We start from the raw sequence: 18,748 nt of genomic DNA, 5'->3' as shown, positions 1-18,748 counted from the left end.
GTCGGGTGGGGCGGGGCTTTCTATATTCCCGCAAATTTAAGCTCACCCCGGAGGGAGGCTCCTCCTGGTACAGCCCTTCATCTTCATAGCAGAAAGGCGGTTCTGCCCCTGCGCCCTCCCTGGCCTCTCTGGGGATCCCTGCAGATGATGTATTGTGATGGAGCAGTGGACTTGGACGCTGCTGGTGTTGATATAATCATTGTTAACAGTAGCAACAGTCTCAATTAATCCTTACAGGGATCCTGATTTTACAAATGAGGAAATAAGGCTCAGTGACGTTACCTAACGCGCCCATGGTTCTGCAGCGAATGTGCGATGAGCTGGAATCAGAACTCAGGCTTGCCTTCTTCAATTCTTTACTCTTAAGGATTGCGGACCATACCAAAGGTCCCTCGGGTATGGCTTTGAGATTTGGTTGGCTGTGATCTGTCATTCAAGGACCCCAGCTTTGATGGCTCTCTTTTTGATTGAGTCCTCTCTAGGGAGAATTTGGCTGCATGTTTTGACGAATCATAGATGGTGGGGACAAGAATAGCAACCGAATGGTTGAGTGTTGTCTTATGCTGTGTGGTTTGCAATGCAGCTTGATACACTTTAGCTCAATTAATCGTTACAAATCTAGAGATGTTTTCCTTCTGTTTGACAAATAGGGAGCCTGACACATAGGGTGGTCCTGTCTTGCCGAGCCGCAGCTTGCACTGAGGTCTTCCGACTCCATGTACCCTGTGTGTCTCGCTGCTACCTGGGACCTACAGAGTCTCTGAGGGTTGGGAGCCACATTAAAGGTCATGCTGGCTATGACCTGTTGGAGACCACTTTCCTGAAGTATCAAGAACATGAGTGTTGGTCAATAACCCACTGGAGTGTAGTGCTGGCTTCTGTTGTCCCCGGCTTTAAAATAGGGCTGGGTTTGACCTCCAGCTCAGATTCAGAAGGCCAAGTCTGAGCTTGAGTATGTGTGGATGGCTGCCACTTAGTCCCAGTTTTGTAAGTGTGCCAATATCAGAACTTATCCTGTGCCGAATATAGACTCCTCCTTTGCTGAAAATAGTATATGCAGTAGGGTAGGGAAATATTTTCCTTTCCTAGAAAATCGCTTCTTGCTCCTGTAGGTAACATTGACTTCTATGAAACCATCTGTTCCTTCCAATATAATTTCCAGACTATTAGATTAAACAGTTTCTCCTGACCCACTTTTGGCTTCTGCTTCTTTTCATTGTTCATTAACATATTGTGTAGCAGAGTTTTTATGGAGAGTGTATGTGTGTCTATTTATTTAATTTCAGTTTAGGCAAAAGCAACTGTTGGGTGCAGTGAAGTTATTTAACTTCCTACTTGTGTTTCATTTTTGTTTCCGGTTTCTATAATTGCTAAGAGTTGGTTTTTGTTTTTGAGATTCAGGCAAGGAAGTCAATGGCATGAGTTATGAGTTGAGGTTCTGGCTGGGAGGTATGTTAAAAACAGACCCTGTTTTTAAACAGAAGATGCAAACAGTAATAAGGAAATCGGTTCCCATAAAACATGTCTCAAAGTGTATAAATATGCTCTTACAGTTTGAAGAGATTTTTAAAAGATAAATGAGATAATATGTGTGATGTAGCTTTAAGTTTTTCTGAGCAAAGCTGCTATATACATCTTTGGTATTGTTGCTTTTGATGTTGCAACCAAGTTTGCTATTAGCATTAATGTTATTGTTAAATATTCACTAATGGGAATAATAAGATTAGATTTAAAAGGAAGGAAGGCATTCTTTACATTCCTTTCTGAATGTAAAAACTCTTCATGCTCTTTTCCCAGCTACTCTAAATCTAGACCAAGAAGCAACACTACTCAGTCTTGTATGAAAATGGGCCCAGGTGTGTGTGTGTGTGTGTGTGTGTGTGTGAGTGTGTGTGCATATGTGTGTAACCCAAGCAGTAAATTTCAGCAACTAAGGCTGCCTTCAGTAAAATGAAATTCCTTGCTGATGACTGTTATCTGTCAAAGTAAAACCAAATTATTTTTCTGCAGGGATTCATAAAGGCAGCCTTGAGGTAGTGATAATAATTGTTATCTAATTTGGTTAAAGCGGAACAGAAAACAAGTTAATATTCTATGCACCCTGCTAATTATTATTAGCAATATTGCTTTAAAGAATTTTATAATGAAGATTTCTCTAATTTCACTGGGTCCACTGTCATTTTATAGTTTGACCAGATTTCACCAATGCTTCAGAAGACAGGAGTCCTGTTGAACTTTATCTACGAAATATTTTCAAAAGCAATTCTGGTGTGAAAAGGTAGGTGATTCTGGCCTCAAGCTGCATGCCACTGTCATTAAGTCTAGAAGGTAATTTCCTCAGTTATGTGTTTCAGGTGTGCTCTTCTTTGTTTACAGGTCAGGTCTCCTGATAAATAAAAATTACGTGGGCCAGGAGTACCTGCTACAGTTAGCAGCCACTGAGATGTCTTTCCATTCTGTTGCATAAACATACTTTGCAGGTGCATACACATGATTTATCGGGAAGAGTATACATTAGTTTGACAGCCTCATTGGGCCCTCTTAAGAGAGGAAAGGGATTATTTCACTTGGGCATCCCTAGTGTAAGCTCAGAATTAGTTTGTAAGCATGAGTACAACATAGCACTATGAGGAATGCATGTTGCTTTGACACAAGATGGCTATAATAATATATTCCCAAGGGAGCTGGCAAGCTTGTGGGTAGACTTTTCTTTTTGGAGAAAGCAGTCTTGTATGGCAAAGCTACTCAACGAAATTGATCCATTCACTATTTATTGATTATCTACTCTTTTTCAGGCTCTGTATTGTGCATGCAATAGTGAACAAGATGGTGAGGTCTCTCAATGTAGGAAACAGTGTGTGAAACATCCCACCAAATTCTGGAGTTTTTAATGTCTTAGTCTGGTGTCTGTTCTCCTATATCTGGAAACCAGGCCAGCTGAGTCCTAATAGCCCTAATAGAGTCTGTGTGTTATCTTGGAGAAGCATCTGCCATGATTGACCATTATTTGCCTTTGGCCTGCTGCACCTTGCATGGCTAGAGACTTGTCTGCTGTTTGGAAAGTGCAGGAGGCCCTGGAAATCCTAAACCAAATCTAATCTTTGGGCCCACCAACCAAACTGCAGCGTGGAAAAGGTACCTCAATCAAACGAGCTTCCTGGGGGTGAGTGGACTCATCAGGGCTGCTGATGCCAACAGGCTGAGCTTTTAAGGCCTTAATAGATGCACTGAAGATGCCCTGGGCATTAGTGTTGTGAAGACTCACAGGTCTTCAGTCCATCATGGCTTGCTTGGTGAGAAATGGTTGAGATGAAGCATGTGAAAGAAAAGTTACTGATGTTTCTAATAGCCCAGGCTGAAATAATGCTATAAAGGTGTGCAAGGAATGGGGAGAAGGACGTTGAGGGTTTTCTGGATTGCCTTCCATATCCCTCAGACTGGTGATCCAACTGTTTCTATTCTTACCACAGTTTCTTGCCAATCTAGAGATGTAAATTAAAACAAAAACTTACTTTCGTGTCTATAAGTAGTTTCTTATTGTGGACTTCATTTAATGAATTAGCCTAAAACAACTAAAAACCAAGAAAATGTCTTTTTTCTTAGTACCATTTACTTTCTTGGATATAAAGTGTGAATTCAGAAGTGGCTGAAGGGAAGTGATGGGGACCGGTGTCCCTGAGGGGTGAACCAGCTAAGGTTTTGTTCTCCTACCTGCGAGGAATGTTAGAGTACTTTACAGAGCTTCAGTTTGGGAGCCAAGTTACCTAACGAAAAAGCAACTTCAACTCAACTTTCCTGCTCATTAGTGTTGTGATATCAAGTAGCACGGTGGACATCTGCCAAGATGGCCCCCAGTGACCCCTGCCTCCTGGTATTCACAGCCTTGTGTATCTAGTGAATTGCTTCTAGTGAACGGGATACAGCAAAAGTGATGGGTTATCACTTCCAAGATTAGGTTACAAAAAGATTGTAGCTGCATCTTGTGCTCTTCTGCTCTCTCTTGATTACTCCCTCTGAGGGAAACTCGTTACCATGTTGTGAGCTCACCTGTGGAGAGACCCATGTGGCAAGGAACCGAGGGAGGCTTCCTGTGAACAGGCAGTGAGGAATTGGGACCCTATAGCCCTGGAGGAAGTGAATCTGAATCTTGAGCGACAACCGTGTGCATGAGCTTGGAAGTGAATCTTCCCCCAGTGGAGCCTTGAGATGACTTCAGCCCTGGCCAATGTCCTCAGGCAACTTCATAAAATATTTTGAGCCAGAGGCACCCAGATAAACTGCACCTGGGTTCCTGACTCACAGAAACTGTGAGAAAATAAATGTTGTTTTAAGCCACCGTTTTGTGGTAATTTGTTATATATTAATAATGCAGGCAGTTTATGTTAAAAAGTCTTGCTCCTATATGAGAGACAACATCATGGAGTTGTTGGGAGCACGGACTCTTGAGCCAACCTGGCTGCAAATTCTGGCTCTGCTGCGTATTAGCTGTGTGACCTTGGGAAAGTCACTTAACTTCTCTGTGCCTCAGTTTCCTCATTGGGAGATGGGAAATGTAGCTTTTGCCCCCAAGGCTCTGTATTTCAGGAAGATTAGCTAGAAAGGGGTGGAAATGGGTTTTAATTGACACAGTACACAGTCTGTGTCACAGTGAGTATAACAAAGGGGTCATATTAATAGTTTTTGTGACACTCTTAATCACTTAAACTCCCAGACCAGGAAACTCCTGTTTGGTTGGGGACAATTTTCCAGAGGAAGGGGCAGCTGTAAGTGCTTAGCAGCCACCACACAGCACCTGGGAGATGGGAGCACTGGTCCTTTAAAGACCATTGACAAGAGTGGTCCTTACGATGTTCTTCTGCTAATCTAGAAGCAAATGATCTCTGTGTTCATTTTTCCATTTTTGTCGTTTCTTTGATGCCATGGAGACACATCCTTAACATGTTTTTCTAATTTCATGCCTTGGGCCTGTTGAGCAGAGCTCATCACTTCTCAAGATTAAATTATATGTTTAAGAAATGCCTTCTGCGTCAACCATAGTTATTCATTAGCCTGGTTGTAAGTGGCTAAGCCTGGCTTCCAGCTGTGAAAGTCAAGATTTGTGACATTTAAACAGATTGATGAGATGCAAATGTCCTGTGGTTAGCCTTCCACAAGGCCCTAGCACTCATGTAAATAAATGAGAAGGAATTGAAAGGGTGGGCAGCAGAGCCCTCCCTTAAGTAGGAAAATTGTTTTTCACTGGGTGCCAGCATCTGGTCACTGCCGTCAGTAATGAGGTTTGGCTCTTCCCATATGTCCCCGATTCATTGCGGGTTGTTTATTTGTAGATACGGCTTGATTGTTTTTCCCCTTTTTCTTTTCTTTTTTCAAACTAGGTTTCCCTAATTCAGCAGCACCACCGCCTCTCTAAAAATAAGCATCAAATTATTTGTCTAGGGAAACATTTATTTAAATGATACTAGCTCTCCTCAACTTGTGAAAGTTTCTTGTGTCTTCTTGCTGTTTTCACTTTATCTGCTCTCTAGCAGAAAAATAAAATTGCATTCGATTGACGCACTCTCCTGCTGGGAATTCAAGACATATTACAGCCCTATCTGTGTGTTCTCAGTTGTGATGAAATGGTGGAAAATCCCCAGCAACCTTAAATGAGATAGGTGCAGGTGATTAATCCAGTTTCAGGAAGAAATCAAATAATGTACTCCTTGTTCCCCATTAAAGAAACAACCATGCATTGAGGTAGCTGATGCCATGTGACCAGGAGTGTGCTTTAATGGAGGCGCCATTAATAATTTACTTTAATAGTGTAATAGTTGCCATTTTTGTGACCAAAAATTTGCTTCAGCCCCCGCTTTATGGATGAAAAGTAGGATCAATTAATATTGAGTGATGACAGCCTCCCTGCAGAGAGAAAATGGGAAATCTTGGTGTCGTCATCCGCCTTATGACTAAGAAATAGCTTTTCTTAATTGTACGGAACAGAGAAACCCAGGGGGATGTAATTCATTTCTCTCCAGCTTGCGATGTAAATTGAAAGTAAAGAAAAATAACCACATGCCAGAGTGAGGACATGAACTCAACCACTAAGCTATATCTGATTTGTAGGATTTGCTGGAAATAAGCAGACAGTTTCCCCAACGATGGTAAGTCTCCTTCGACTGTGGCATTGCTCCAAATACCTCTTATAGCACGTGACCCAGGGTGTTTCTCTCTGATCTGGTAATGGAGCCCCTCTGCCTAGAAGCTTTGGGTCCCAGGTCTTCTCCCAGCTCACTCCCTCTTCCCTCCCATCCTTATAGTCTCCACCTAAATGCCAGCTTTTCAGAGAGGCCTTCTTTTACCACCTTGTCCCAGACAGCCTCTTTCCTTGCGCAACTCACTGTCAACTTCTGCTTTCTATCTTATTTTCTTTGTGGAACTTACGATCATCTGAAATCATATTATGTTTATGTGATATTTACCACGTCCTCCAACCACAATGGTAAGCTCCATGAGGGCATGGTTTGTCCTTGCTCTCTAAGCAGCTAAACCCTTACGGCCTCAGTGCTGAGGATGCTTGTTGAGTGACTGAATGAGTGAATGATTAATATAACTCTTGCACATGCACACCAGCTTTCTGTAAAGGTATATTGACTTAGAGGTTCCCCTCTGCCTTCTCCATCTTGAGCCCCTACTGGCAGAACCCAATAGAAATTCAACTGGCAAAGCGAGGATGCAGTTTGTGCAGTCCTCACCCCACCACACAGGTCAGACTTGGATCAGAAAGACGGCAACTAAGTGACCAGCACGGTCCAACCCTTCAGATTCTCAGCATTCACATATCCTCCTGCACATTTTCAACTTGGCACAATAGCAGGACAGCTTTGTTTCTGCCTATGATATGTCTATGCTTCATACAGTGTTCACACTCTTAAGGGAAGACATAAAGTCCCAGTTGGCATGGTGTCTGTCTCTGGGTGGCATGAATTATTTTCCTGGTTTAATCTGTAGGATACGGAATATTTATCTGGGATTGCTCCAATATGGAAACTGCTGGGACTTGGCTTTTGCCTTCAGCCAGCTCCTTCTGTGGCAGAGGTTTATTTATTACCTGGTAGAATAACCTAGGGATCTCAACCCTCAGTGGTTCTCTCTGTATGTCTGTTAGTTGCTTTAGTTTTCCATTGATTTTTACTCTTGGACATGGAAGTACCAAGAGGCACTCTAGAGACTCTCCAGGTACCAGGCATACTCTTCTCTGCCCCTGTTGTATGACAGCAATGGCAGCAGTCCACTTTCCCTGTGGAAATGGGGATCATTCACCCCAGTCAGTAGGGTAATTGCCTTCTTTGCCTTTTGTTTCTGTGGCATTGGTAATCTAAAATGGCCAAGGGGCAATCTCAACTTCTAGCTCAGTAAAACCATTGCAGTGTCCCCTGGAGGAAGCATTCCTCTCGGGAACCAGCAGCTCCAAATCTGCAGATTCAAAAATTGTGGGGCTGGTAAGCAAAACTCTAAGCATACTAGGTGTCTTGGTCTGTTTGTATTGCCATAAAGGAATACTTGAAGCTGGGCGATTTATAAAGAAAAAAGGTTTATTTGCATTATGATTCCACCAGCTGTATAAGAAGCATGGCGTCAGCATCTATTTCTGGTGAGGGCTTCCAGGAGCTTCCAAACATTGTGTAAGTGGAAGGGGAGTTGGTGTGTCACAAGGTGAGCGAGGAAGCAAGAGAGGAGGAGGTGCCATGCTCTTTTTAACAACCAGTTCTCACGTGAACTCGCTCATTACCTCGAAGGAGGACACCAAGCCTTTAGTGAGGGATCTGCCCCTATGACCCAAACACCCCCCACTAGGTCCCACCTCCAACATGGGAGATCAAATATCAATATGAGATTTGGAAGGGACAAATATCCAAACCATATCACTAGATTTAAGAGGAGAAGAGCCATTTTTGCTTCTACCCCTTGATGGCTAGTCCTGTGTATTCTGGCTTGGGAAGAAATAGAACTGATGTAGCTCGTTTTCCTTGTCCTGAAAGAGTTCAACTTGTCAAGATGTCATCTCCCAACTGGCTCCACAGGGAATGTTGGGCTAACAAATGGTGCATTTTAAAACAAAGTACAGAATTTTTGCAAATACAGTGGTGGCTAAGGCTCTTGTGACTTAAAAACTGCATTGCGTGGTGAATCAGTGGTTGAAAAATTGCATTGGAGGGGAGCCTATTTTTTTCTTCACCTCTCCTTGAGTGCTTTAAAGTGGCCATCAGATGCCCATAGATGTCCAGTCTGCTGTTCTCAGCATCACTCATCACCAGAGAATTGGCTGGTTTCCTGGTATCTTTCTCATGGTCAGCCTTTGTTTATCTTGGGGGAGAAGGGCAAATAGCAGCAGCATTCACTAATTAATCAGCAGCTGTGTATCAGTCCGTCACCCTGCACATCAGGGAATAGTGCTGGCAGAGTGATTAAAAGCATGGGCTTTAGTGTGGCACAGATCTGGGCCGAGGCCTGCAGATTTGCTGGGAGACCCAGCTCTCTCATTTGCTCTGTGACCTCGAATGAGTTACTTAGGCCCTCTGGGTCTGAGTTTCTTATCTGTAAAATGCAGTATATTTCCTGGAGTTGTTAGAATTGAATAAAGTCATCAGAAAAGATATTGGTTAGGCCCCTAGATAATTCTCAGTAAACGATAGCTATTTTTATTATACCAAATGCAAAGAAGAGTCCAATGTAAGGACAAGATTTCCTCCCCAACATGGGAATGATGTAAAGAATTCCTTTGAACCTTCATTTCTTCATCTGCAAAATAAGGACGTTTGTCCTAATCGATCCCTCTCCAAGGGCTGTTGTGCATCATATGGGGTGGGCAACTGCACAATAGAACAGTGTGGAATGTGGCACAGCCCAGGTCACCAGGGCCACAGGCCCTGTGGTGAACACTGACACAGAGAAGTCAGGGTTCACAAGGGCGAGGGCAGCCCAGAGATGCAGGTTTCATACTTCTAAGACAGGAAAGGACAGGGAGAAGGGGGAGGACTTTGAGGGACACTCCCTCTCTAAGGTAGTAGCCAGCAGGGTGGAAGAAGGTAAAAATGCCTTGTACTAATAGAATGCTTTCAAGAATACAGAGTATTTGACCGGGTGCAGTGGCTCACAACTGTAATCTTAGCACTTTGGGAGGCCAAGGCGGGTGGATTGCCTGAGCTCAGGAGTTCCAGGCCAGCCTGGGCAACATGGTGAAACCCCATTTCTACAAAAAAAAAAAAATACAAAAAAATTAGCCAGGCATGGTGATGCATGCCTGTGAGCTCCTTGGGAGGCTGAGGCAGGAGAATTGCTTGAACCCAGGAGGCAGAGATTGCAGTAAGCCGAGATCACACCACTGCATTCCAGCCTTGGTGACAGAGTCAGACTCTATCTCACGAAAAAAAAAGAGAAAAGAATACAGAGTATTTTTGTGGACCTTATTTAATCATCTGATAGGGAGGCACTTCCAATCTTACTGGATTTATCAATAGGTGTGATAAGATGATCAGTATATGGACATTTGGCACCCCACAGCACACCCAGCCACCTGGTATCATGGAGGCTCGCCCAGTGTTGGGGTGGAGGTAGTGTACTCTGGTCAACAGTGTTGGCCTAATTGTACTGAAGGAATAGACAGTCAATTGCAGACTGAAAGTACTGTTTGTGTGTGTGCGTACGTGTGTGTACACCATGGTGTTCCAAAGTCACTTCCTCAGAAAATCTAAATGGGAAATGAGTGTTATCAATGAGTTCATTTATAGCCAACAGATTTCCTGGTATCATTTAGAAAGGAGATGAACTTTTGGGGTCACCCTACCTGTCTGACTCTGTGCAGATGAGGAAACTGAGGCCATTGATGGAGAAAGAAATCTCTCAGGGCCAGTCAACCTGGTAGTGCCAGCCCCTGAAAGACTCACCATGGCTCCACACTGGCCCCTTGCCTCAGCTTTCAGTCGTGTAACATTGTGTTAATCGCTTCAGCTTCCGACGTTACTCCTGTGTAATGAAGAGACCAGAATGTCGGCCTGTGAAGATCATCATGTGTTGGGGCAAAGCCCTCCTCTATTTCAAACAGGAAGTCACATTCTCCTGGAATGGGAAACATAACTGAGAATTGCCTCTGCCTTGCCGAGGTTCCGCATATTAATCAGGCCCGTTGTTCCTTGTAATTCTAGAATGTTCTGGCTGAGTTCTCATCAGTGCCTCCTGGTCCAGTCCTCCCACCATCCACCTGTCAGAAGTTCCTGCACCCCTTTGGGCTCCTCCAGGTTTTCTGTCCTCTTCCTTGGCTTGGTTGTTTGGGATCTTATTCTGAAAACTTCTTAAGGTTCTAATTTCTTCTCACAGAACAAGAACTGGGCTAGAGGCTCCTGGCTCAGGTTTGGATCTGCCTATTTGGATGATCTCTGTTTCTTCTTTACAGTTAGTATTTAATCGATACTTCTATTTTATTTCTCAAGCCCTTCATTCGGTCACGGGGAGCAAGAGGGCTATGCAGAAAAGAACACTTTGCCTTTCTCAGTGGCTTTCCATCCCAACACCTGTTATATTTTTTTAAAGACGAAGTCCCAAGTTTCACAAACCGGTATAACAATCCTCACATTATTCAGGCAAAGAAATGTGACTTTTCCTCTGTAACTCCTCAAGCATTTTTTTCTTAACAGCTTAACTTCTTTAATGCTGTGTCAGCTGTTAGGGAAATGGGAAGGAAGAGAAAAGAAAAATGGTGAATGCAAAGAACCATATTCAGGAGGTGCTTGGTCTCTGCTTACAAAGGCTGTAGCGAGACCCCCCCATATGAAGATGCTGTCGAGGATTATGTGTGAGTGAATTCTGAGGCTTGGTGTGGGCACTGGTGAAGGTGATTTGAAATAGAAAAACACTCATGTAAAATTTTCGGGGTCACCTTTTAAAAAGGAGTGTGTCCTTCTAAACCACATCTTAAGACTTTCCAAATTCAAACGAATAAAAAATAGGTTAAAAAATAAAATATTCTGATTTCTAAAATCATAATTTTTTGATCAAACTTGTGCCATGACAGAGCTATAATTTGTGTTTTTATATGTGTGTTTTAGAATGCTTAAGGAACTTGTGTAACCAATTTATAGTGCATGCGTGTCTATTTAAGAACTTGTGAGAAGAAGAGTTTTAAAAGTGGAAAAATAGATCCAGGTTCTACTCCCTGTTCTGTAATTGCCCGGCTGGACAATGCTGGGCAAATCCCCTTCTCTCCCTGACCTCCTTTGCAGTGGCTGCTATTTATTTAGCACTAGACTATGCACCAAGTTGCTATGCAGGCCTGTATGTGAATTATTGCAACAATCCTGAGAGGCAGGGACCATTAATATTGATATTTCCCAATAGAAAACTGATGTCCAGAGAGGCTAAGTAACTCACTTGGAAGAAAGCCTCCCTGTCATGAGGCTAGGATTTGAGCCCAGGTTGTCTAACTTCAGAACCAATGATGGTAAGCACTATGCATACTGTCTCCTCCCACTGCATAAAATAGACTGTGACATGTGGCCCATTTTGCATTTTAAAATGATTTGTGGTATAATAGGCATTATGGGCCTTGATTTATAATCACACATTTTTGTCTTTGTGATTTATGTAAAAATAGGGTTTTGATCAGTCCTTGAGTATAACTTATTCCTAGAAGAAAGGTGATGCATATTAAAATGGTTTGTTTTATTCTGTGGTTTTTGGGAACAGATATAAAAAGTGGAGACCACTTCTATTTTTATTTTTTAGATGTAGTGTATGTGAAACTTTTCAAAGCACTTTTTGCTTGCATATTTCACCTTTAACAACTCTGTGAGGTAGGTTGGACAGATATTGAATTTAGTTATCATAGTTATTTGGAAATTCTTGTTTGTTAATTCTAGCATCTTGTGTAACTTGGGATTGGTCTTCATTGCCATTTTTCTTGAAAATGGGTAACATTTTTTGTGACATTTTGTGGTAATTTTGAATTGTATCCTGGACATTGTGATTGTGATGGTGGAGACTCTGGATTCTGTTACATTCTTCTGATGACTGTTGATTTTGTTTGTGTGCTTTAGCAAACAAGCAGTTGGACTCCAGCTGCCAACTCTGTCTCTTGGGTGTCAGCTGAAATTTGTTCTTTTAGCCTTAGCTGGGTTGCTTAGGGATTACCTCGTGCATGCATGGTTCAGGAGTCTGCCGGAGATCTGGGCAGAGTTTATACACAGAATCTGTGGCTCTTTTCTGTGACTCTCTCCTTTCTGGGTTTTTTTCTTCATATTCTACCAGCTGAAGTAGCCCTGTATTGTCTTCTGTTTCTTCAAGCCCGTAAGACTGTGGGTTACTGTCTGAGTTTTAGCTGCTCCTGTGGTACAAACTAGGGCCTGCCCTTGGGCTAAAAGCCATCAGAGACAAAACCTCGCCCAGTGCAGTACCTTTCTTGCAAGTGTTGATGTGCTCCAGGATCTGCCTGCCTTGGCTTCCTCTCCAGTGCCCTCAGAAAGTTGCTTTGTTTTGTTTTGTTTTGTTTTTATGTCTGTGTGTGTGCAGAGTTTATAGTTGTTATCTGTTATCTGCAGGAGACTTGATCTGATAGGAGCTTCCTCAGTCATACCAGAAGTGGAGCAGAAAGGACAAATATCCCCATTTTAAAGACAGACAAATTAAGGCCCAGAGAAATCCCATCTCTGGTGTCAGAACACAAGTTTCTGGGTCTGTAGCCTGGACCCCCGTCTCTTTCTGACAGATCCAGGTTCAATTTTCACTTCTGCTCCTTGCTAACCCCATGACCTTGAGCAAGTCACTTAACCCTTTCTGAGCACACAGCTCCTCTCCTCTAGGTTATTTTCAGGGTGAAATGAGATAACATATCTGGAGCGGCTGGGGCAGAGTAAACCTTCAGGAAACGTCCCTGTGTCAACAGAAAGGGTCACTGGGGATGTACTTGCTGTGAATATTTGTCTTCTCTTCCCCTGGGGTTGCAACACCTTGGCTTTGTGTCCAGTCAGTGCTGTTGTGCAAGGAGGGAAAAAGAAGCAGCTTCATGTTCAAGGTGAGCAAGCATCCTCTGGGCCTAAGACCATCCTCTATGGAAGTCCTGGAGGGGCCTCAGGCCAGCGTGTCTGTCCCAAGCTCCTGGTCCTCTTTCTTCCCCCTTCCCTCTGTGGAGCGCGCCCTACCATGCTCCCTGGTGCGGCATCCTGGAATCCTGCTTCGCATCTCCAGTCCCTTCCCACCTGCACCAGGTCGTGCACCTGCCTTTGCTTCCCATCTGCACCAGGTCGTGCACCTGCCTTTGCACTGTCTTTTGGTGTCAGCTTGTCTTCTCCATTCTTCTAACCGGTGGCCCAGATTTGTCCTGCCTGGATAAGCATAACAGCCTCACAACTGGCTGCTGATGGCATCTCTTGCTATTGTGAAGTGCTTAATAATAATGATGATGATGATAATGATACTACTGGGAAGTATGTAATGACAACAGCAACTAAGTCACATAGCACTTAATATATGCCAGTCACGCTTCGAAGTTCTTCGTGTATATTAACTCTTTTCATCCTCACAACGCTCAGTGAAGTATATACTATGATTATGCACATTTTACAGATGAGAAAACTGCTAGGGAGTTGCGCAGCTGGGATTTGAACCTTGGTGCCTAGCTCCGGAAGCTATGCCCTTGACTTCTTCAGTAGACAGCTAGATATTTTTCACACGTAACCTGTGGGATAAGGACACTGTTACTCTTGTACTTATTTGGACACAGGATAGGCAGGGAATTCAAGGATTGTTAGTGGCCTGTGGCCAAAGGAAACTCCACCTTAGTGGCCCGTGTCAGATGCGATTCAGGCAGGCTGAGTGATGGGGGGAATGGATTGGCCTTTTGGCAGTGAAGAAATGGCTGCATGCCTGCCCTAATGGGCCAGCCACAGGAAGGGGAAGCGTACGTACTCTTTTCTGGCTGTGTCTAATTATGTGGCATTTTTTGTCTCAGTTATAAAGATTTAATCGCTTCATTGTACTGGGGCACAGGGCCTCTTATAAGTCATCTTTTACGATTGGTGATAATTGGCTCAGCTTGAATTGGCTACAGCTAGTTGCAATTTCCTTACCATTTTTAATCTGAGATCTGATTTTAGCCTTATCTTTTTTCTGAGTAAAGTTTTTTTTTTTTTTTTTTTTAAACTTAAACGCTGGGTTGTATGTGAGGAAATGCTTCAGCCTCTCCCCACTACTCCATCACTCTATTTGGGTTGATTTATGCATTAAGCATCTAATCTAAAGATAGCAAAGATATGAAAAGGCATCTTAAAGTGTTTTAATGGCTTGGAAGAGAAAATCCCACCAAAGGGAGAAACGCACCCTTTACTCTGTCAGTGCTGTTAGGATCTGATGCCTGATCACAGGGTGGGGACATTTTTGACAGTCATGGGGTGTAGGCAGACAGCATCTAAGGGAGCCCTGCTTATCTACCAGAAACTCAAGACAGAATGCAGGTACTTCAAAAATGAACGACAGTGAGGGTTTGGGAAATCCTGCAGATAAGTTTCCAAATGAAAAAGATAAGAAGCCTGTCGGCTGAAAGGGAATGAGGAATGAGCCACATAAATTAAGCCGACGGAATTTCTAGAGAATGAAGTGTGCTGAGGCATCACCAGCCGTAGGATGTAAATATAGCTCACCCTGTTATCATTCTGGGGTCTGTAGTCTCCATATTGATGTTTCCATGTTTTGAGTAAGCACTTCCTGAATGTTCCAGTCTTTGAGTCTGGCAGACTTGATTTATGAAGAAAAGATGACGCTAATGAATAGAAAGGCTTGCTGAGGAATTAATTTGGGGGTAGCAGTAAGAGCGAGCCTGCTTCTGTCACCCTCTTTCCCCAAAGAGGGTGAGTGCTGCCGAAACGTGCGGGTGGGGCGAGGGACGAAGCTCTTTTAGACTTCCTTCCTCTAGGGGTCTGCTCCCTGCTCTGTCTGCCAGAGATATTTGCTGTGAAAGGCTTTCACCCATTTCTGTCTTCTTTCCTTCCTTTCTTTGTTCCTTTCTTCAACTGAACTTTGTTTCCATTCACTTGTATGCCCCTGAAGCTTTTGATGTGCATGAATTGCTGTTGGCTTTTGCATCTCTGGTTTCCCTTCCATCGTGCAGCGTCATCACCTCTTTTGGCCGCTCCTCTTTGAGGGCTTTTCTCTGCTTCCCCTTAACCCTGGGCATTCCCCGAGGCTCAGGTCCTGCCCACTCTCTTACAGAAGGCTCCTTCTGGGGTGCGAATTGTGCTTGGCATGTTTGAGGATCACGAAGGAGTGAAGTGTCTGGATCCAGTAGAGAGGAGGATGAGTGGCGGGCAGCGGAGGCAGCTGCGGCCATGTCCTGTGTGTAGGGCCTGTGCGGAATGTCGTGCATGGCACTGGAGCAGTCTGAGAAGGAGGAGGCTGCGTCCAGATGGCTGAGTTTGTGAGCCACGGGCCTCTGCGTAAGTGAGGTGTTATTGACCTTGGACTCTTTGTTCCTCAAAATTGAAAGACCAAGGCGCTGTGGTTTATTCTCCTCCCTTCCCTCATTTCCAATGCCGTCATATCCACTTGATTCTTCTTTCCAGCATCTCTCTATTCATCCCTCGGTTTCATTCCTCCCACTGGTTCCCAGGCTCAGGCCTTTAGCTCAGGAGTGGACTGTAATCATGATTTCCTTCTACCCAAAACCCTCACCCCCCTTTTTGTTTTGTGCATCTCTCACCCACCATTAGGCTAAACGCTGCTGGTAACACATTCTTCTCCACACTGACAAGATAAGAATTGACCTTAGGCCTGCCACTCTCTTTCCACCCCCCGCATCTGGCCTTTGCATCCATCCCCCTACTAACCATCTGCTCTTCAATCAGAGTGACCTTCCTTTTTATCCTCCTTCCCTTTGTCTGTAGCGTAATTACTGTGTCTTGACTTATATTAGACACTCACTGTCTAGAAAGAACGTGATAAATATTGTTGCAGTTATCTTTTGCTGTGTCACAAACTACTCCGAAGTTCGTGGCTTAAAATAATGCCTTATTTCTCATGATGCTATGGGTTGGCTGGGCTTAGCAGGGCCCTTCCTCTGCTCCACGTGGTGTCAGCTGGGGTCACTCACGTGACTGCATCGGCTGGGAACTTGAATGGAAGGCTCATGATGGCTTCCTGCACACCACTGATGCTGACTGTTGATTGTGGCCTCTTGTTGCTCCTCCAAATGGTCTCTCTCTCGACTGAATGTCTAGTCTTTCAGTAGTCCGGCCTGAGCTGGCTCCTAAGAGGGTAAAAGTGCAAGCTGCCATGATTTTAGAACTGGGCCAGGAAATGGAACAGTGTCACTTCAGCCACCATTCTATTCTATTGGTGAAGGAAAGTCACAAGGCCAGCCCAGACTCAGTGGAATGGGAAATAGACTTCACCTCTTGGTGAGAAGAGCACACAGGAATGGAAGGGGTGGGGGCAGCTAATTTTGCATACAGGTATGACAGTATTAATACAATAGCAATGGTTTCAGTAACCACAGTAGTATGTTTTCATTCATTCACTTGAGGTTTGTTAAATACTTACTATGTCCCAAGAAGAAGTATTATGCAGAGGAGGATGTGCACTTTTTCTGAGATGTCCTCCAGAAAAGTTAAAGATTTAACTAGAGGTGCTAGAGATTAATCCACCTCCAGCAGGCCACAGAACTGCCTGTTTCCCTGAGTCTTTTCCTTTCAGGGTGACATTTCTCTGCTGACTAGCAAGGTTGAACTTTATTTTTTTTAATCTGGTTGCTAACCATTTGTATCTTTAAAAATAAATGACTGGGTTTTTTGTTGTTGTTGTTGTTGTTTTTTGTTTTTTTTTGTCTTCAACATTTTCTATTGGGATGCATGAATTTTGCTTGCTGAGTTTTGAAGTTGTTTATATGTTGGAGATTTTGAACTCCTTGCTCTCATAATAACCTTTGTTCAATAGTTAAGATGTTCTTTAAAGTATTATATGTTACAATGGTTAAATTTCATGATTAAAAAATATCTTAATTCCTGAGCTACATCATTAGTTTCTTGGGCTCAGAGGCCCTTTTTATGTTTCATAGGATTATGTCTCACAGGCGCTCAAATTAATGCCTGGACTGCCTTCCATGTTTTCAGCTATGAGAAGCATGTGTGTGTCTGTGTATGTGTGTCTGTCTGTGTGTGTGTGTCCTTGTGTGTCTCCGTGTACATGAGTGTCTATACCTTCCTCAGTATAGTTCTTGCTTTGAGAAGCTGGCCGTCTTGTTTGGCAGATGGGAGGCATGATTTTGAAATCCTCAGGTAACAGGTTGGAAGAAACTTCTGCCCGTAAAGAAGGTTGGTTTCTGAGGATGGTTGGTGTTTTACTTTTTCCTTAAATTCAGGAAGGAGTCTGCGTTCAGGCCCAGAAGGAAAGGGGCGTAATGGCTGGTTCTCTCAAACGGCCTTTGAGTGTTCATCAGAGAGCAGAAGGAATCCTCTGCATCCTTTTCTGAGCTTCGTGAACCACCAGTTCAGGAATTTGGAGTATATGACATTGGAGGTCCCTTCACACTTCATAATTCAGTAACTTTTGCAGTATTTTTACTATCATAGGTAAATGACAACAGAGATTTCATAGATATTACATCTTTAAACGTAAAGTAAAACACTGATTTTTATCCCCCACGTAAATCCCTGAAGTAGGAATGCAGTCCTCATGGGTACCTGTTCCTTTGCAAGCTGGGATGACAGGACGATGCAGGTTAAACGTGTTCTTCATTGCAAGAGCAGGACATGCTAGGCAGACAGTGGCTGAAAACTGAATGTGATGAGAGATACAAGATTGTGGGACACGGTGTATCCTGCATTTAAGGACTTGGACCCCAAAATTGAGCAATGGGGAGCCACAGAAGAATTCAGAGCATGGAAGTGGCATGGAGTGATGGGCATTTAAATGGCTCATTCAAAGAAATGTGAGCTAAGTTCTGCTTCTGCCTTTCTGCGTCTGGAGAAATCTAAGTGCTGAGAGAAACAACTATGGAATCTTGTCAGGGAGGCCCGAGAGCCTTTTGTTTCTCACCTTTTAGAGGAGTTTGTGTTTCTTTTCTAAGAGCATGACTCTCTTACTTTTATGAATTAGTCTTTCTCTATCCTACATCTTGCTTTTCCTGCTCAAGTCCTCCCTGGGAAAATGGGGCTCCAGGGTTGGCAAGATGCAGACATACCCTGCTCAGCCTTCTGCACAAGGTTTAGTGAGAAAAAAAAGACCTAGCCGTCCCCAGCAGGTCTTTTTGGTGGATGTGATAATTTTGGTGATCTTATAATTCTGAAATTTTTAGCATCCATAATTGACATGGGGGCTAAATTGCACCACTCATCAGATTGTACAAATTATTAGAAAGAAACAAATTACCATGTACTTGTATTAAGCAGAAGAGGGAAAAAGGGAAGATAAAATGACTGGCCGTTCTTTTAAGTTATTGTGAAGTTTGGAACTGTATTGGATTTTTAAAAATTCTTTTGTTTAATCAGGCATGGGGGTGTGTGTGTGTGTGTGTGTGTGTGTGTCTGTCCCTCTGAGCTGCCATCCTCTGTTGGGGATATTTTTTTCCTCTGCTCAGAGAATTGCCTTGATGAAAGCGTTCCGCAATCAAATGGATAAAAATTGAACACATTCTTCAGGATCCTTTTCATTGTTCTTCCTTACATGTACATTTTCTGAACAACAACAACAAAAACCTCTATGAAATATTAAGGCTTTTTTTTTTTTTTAC

The 18,748-nt window shown here is 43.4% G+C and overlaps 1 protein-coding gene and 1 long non-coding RNA gene across 10 annotated transcripts in view; one reads left to right on the top strand and one right to left on the bottom strand.

The window, feature by feature from the left end:
• RFTN1 (raftlin, lipid raft linker 1) overlaps positions 1 to 18,748 on the top strand; it is a 202,591-nt gene that overhangs the window by 32,445 nt on the left and 151,398 nt on the right. The gene's annotated exons all lie outside the window — the stretch shown is intronic.
• LOC103882379 lies at positions 5,742 to 10,596 on the bottom strand. Its single transcript, XR_644177.3, has 2 exons — positions 9,924 to 10,596; positions 5,742 to 5,898 (listed from the first exon to the last, which is right to left on the bottom strand). It is a non-coding gene; the product is annotated as an uncharacterized LOC103882379 (long non-coding RNA).

Source organism: Papio anubis, chromosome 2 (genome assembly GCF_008728515.1).
Source record: "Papio anubis isolate 15944 chromosome 2, Panubis1.0, whole genome shotgun sequence".
Taxonomy (NCBI): Eukaryota; Metazoa; Chordata; class Mammalia; order Primates; family Cercopithecidae; genus Papio; species Papio anubis.
Note: the sequence above shows the minus strand (reverse complement) of the source record. Positions and strands in the feature narration are given on the sequence as shown.